At 36.5% G+C, this 3415-nt stretch overlaps 1 pseudogene; it reads right to left on the bottom strand.

Moving 5' to 3' along the window:
• Positions 1-2594: 2594 nt before the first annotated feature.
• The window catches only part of LOC125614084, a 3919-nt pseudogene continuing 3098 nt past the window's right edge, over positions 2595-3415 (bottom strand).

Genomic DNA, 3415 nt, shown 5'->3' with positions numbered 1-3415 from the left:
AACTTATAAATTCTAGACTCTTTAAACAATAACATTTATAACTCCTTATTGTTATTTATTGTACACATATTATTCAGTTATCATGTATTTCTTGAGAACCCCTACATGCAATGTTTAGTGAGAGTTAAAAGAAGTATGAAGGTCATCTGGGTTGGTTCTATAATTTGAGTATTGTGAATTGTGCTGCTATACATTGATATAGTTGTGTCCCTGTGATATGCTGTTTTTAAGTCCTTTGGGTATAAACCAAGGAGTGGTATAGCTGGGTCAAATGGTGGTTCCATTCCAAGTTTTCCAAGGAATCTCTATACTGATTTCCAGATTGGCTGCACCAATTTGCAATCCGCTCAGAAATGTATGAGTGTACCTTTTCCCTACATCCTTGCCAACACTTATTGTTATTTGTCTTCATAATAGCTGCCATTCTGACTGGAGTGAGATGGTATCTGATTTGATAGTTTTGATTTGCATTTCTCTAATTGCTAGCGATGATGAACATTTTTTTCACATATTTGTTGATTGATTGTATATCCTCTTCTGAGAAGGATCTGTTCAGTTCCTTGGTCCATTTATTTATTGGGTTATTTGGTTTTTGGTGTTAAGGTTTTTGAGTGCTTTATATATCCTAGAGATTAGTGCTCTATCTAATGTGCTTGTGATAAAGATTTGCTCCCATTCTGTAGGCTCTCTATTTACCTCACTGATTGTTTCTTTTGCTGAGAAGAAGCTTTTTAGTTTTAATCCATCCCATTTATTGATTCTTGATTTTAATTCATGCACTGTACAAGTCTTGTTAAGGAATAGGAGGGGCCTAATCTGACATGATGGAGATTTGGGCCTACTTTTTCTTCTATTAGATGCAGGGTTTCTGGTTTAATTCCTAGGTCCTTGATCCACTTTGAGTTGAGTTTTGTGCATGGTGAGAGATGTTTATTTTCATTTTGTTACATGTGGATTTCCAGTTTTCCCAGCACCATTTGTTGAAGAGGCTATCTTTTCTCCAATGTATGTTTTTGGTCCTTTGTCTAATATGAATAACTATAATTATGTGGGTTTGTCTCTGTAAAAAAAGTATGAAGATTTGTTCCTATTTAAAAGAATAGTAAAGTCCCACTGAGAAGAATTTAACATTAAAAAAAATTTAACATTTTGTAAGGTACTTTTTTCTTGCATAATATTCTCCTCAAAACAAGCCAGTAAGGTAGGTTCCAGTCCTATTTATCAGAGTCTTCAGAGGCTCTGAAAATTTGAAGAATCTGTCTCTGATCACACAATAATGGCAGAATTGAGTTTTCTACCCAGGCCACTAGTTCCAAATTTTGTTCCCTTACTCAGTCTAACCGGGAGAGGAAACATCCCATTCACAGACAGTTATCCAGTGGTTCAAGGCAGGGTATGACAAATGCCAACTGAAGGGACAAATATGTAGCACTTCCCTACTTCCTTTCCCTTGGCAGCATTCTAGAAAAGGCACCATTGATTAGATTGGCTCACTCTGAGCACCAGACTCATGGTTGCAAATGTTCTTACCACCCTGATAAGGCTATTTTATTCAGGACATAATAAAGAGAACAAAAATTCAGCAAATACCTGGACCCAAACTGTGGGAGCTAGGCATATTTAAGTAAAATTCCATATGTAGCAAACTACAAGCAATGCATGAGGTAGTTTCCAATATTCACTTTCAGCTATTACTTGCCAAGGAACTATAGAAAACTGAGCAAATCATTTTTTCCTTTGTAAATAATTAAATGTATTTTTAAAAACTTAGATGTCAAATTAAAGATGCTTAAAGGAAAATATAATCTAGAGTGAGAGACTGGAAATGTGTGGGGAATTGCCTGGAAAGGGGCATGAGGACATGTTTGAGGTGTGGATATGTTCTGTGTCTTGTTTTTAAAGGTAATTACTCAATGACTGCAACTCACGGGAAAGAAACACTTAAAATCTGTGTATTTTATTTTATGTTAATTATACCTCATATTTTCAATGTACAAAAGAATATACAGCATTTCAAAATTATTTTAGGGATATGTTAGCAAAAAGCCTTGATAATCATTGTTCTAGGCATACATGAAACTGATCTCTTGTTTTTTCCAAGAATCTTACTTTTCTTTTTGGTTTCTCAGAACCATGCAGCTTGACTACAAGGAAAAGCGATTCATAACACCATGTTAGTTTTTTTTTTTTTTATTGTTAGCTTTAGTGTTTTTCTTGTAGCTGCCAAGGATTTTATGCTTAAGAACATTTTCTAATAGAATAGGAAAGAAAGGTAGGGAGTAAAATCCACCAAGGAAAATGTTATTCTTCAGATAATTTAGTGAATGAATATATTTTTGTTTGTCTTTGTAATTGTTCCTGCCTAAGGACTTCTTTTTTGGATGAAGAATATGGAGCCCCCAGATCTAGAGATTCACTCTCAAATTTATATGAATTTAGAAGGCAAAAAAATATCCTGGCACATAGACGTTTGCATGAATAACTAAGTGAATGCAGGGGGGCGGGGGGTTCACACTGACTGGAGCTGCTCAATACTGATGGTTTTATCCCTGACCTGGCCCTGGTTATCATTTCTCTGCAACTTGCCGATTCAGCTATGCCATAAAAACCTTAATAACCAGCTGAATCTTCTTGCAAAGAAGGCATAAAATCCCAGGCTTCTTTAATCTTCAGGCACAGCGAAAACAAGTGACAAGGTGGCCTGTCCTTCCATGAATGATAGTCCTGGTGCCTGGTCTTTTCTCACATGTGCTGCATGACTTCAAGACATTTTGTCAGCTCTCCGTGCTTTCTGTAGCTCTCTGTTCTGAAAGGCCATCTGTGTGTTCCTCTGGGCTTTCAGATCCAAGAGTTTCACTGAGCTACAGGGATCAAGAAATTTGCATTTTACCTTTACTTGTAGATTTTTGTGACAATTGGAACTGAAATGGTTCTTTGGCAATCTGGGACATCAAGTCCTTCATTGTCTTTCTCTTCAGGTATGGCAGTGATGAAAGTCATAAAGAGAGAATGGATTAGTTTAATTTAGAATAGTCCAAATACCCACCTTTCCTCAGGGCCCTATGTTAGAAACACTTTACAGAGTTAAATTTCTTTCTTTTTAAAAAATTTATTGTCTAGTTATAGGTGGACACAATATCTTTATTTTATATTTATGTGGTGCTGAGGATCAAACCCAGTGCATCACGCATGCTAGACGAGTGCTCTACTGCTGAGCCACAACCCCAGCCCCCAGAGTTAAATTTCTTGTACTCAGTAATGCTACCATTCACCCTAGGGAGTAACTTTGTCATCAGTGCCATTCCTTAAAAATGGAAAACCCTCAAGTTCATTTTTTCCCCACTTCGATCATTTTTTCACTCATATTTCCCAAATTTTCCACTTGTTTGATCTCCTCCTCCTCCTCCTCCTCCTC

This window comes from Marmota marmota, unplaced genomic scaffold (assembly GCF_001458135.2).
Source record: "Marmota marmota marmota unplaced genomic scaffold, marMar, whole genome shotgun sequence".
In the NCBI taxonomy this organism is placed as follows: Eukaryota; Metazoa; Chordata; class Mammalia; order Rodentia; family Sciuridae; genus Marmota; species Marmota marmota.
Note: the sequence above shows the minus strand (reverse complement) of the source record. Positions and strands in the feature narration are given on the sequence as shown.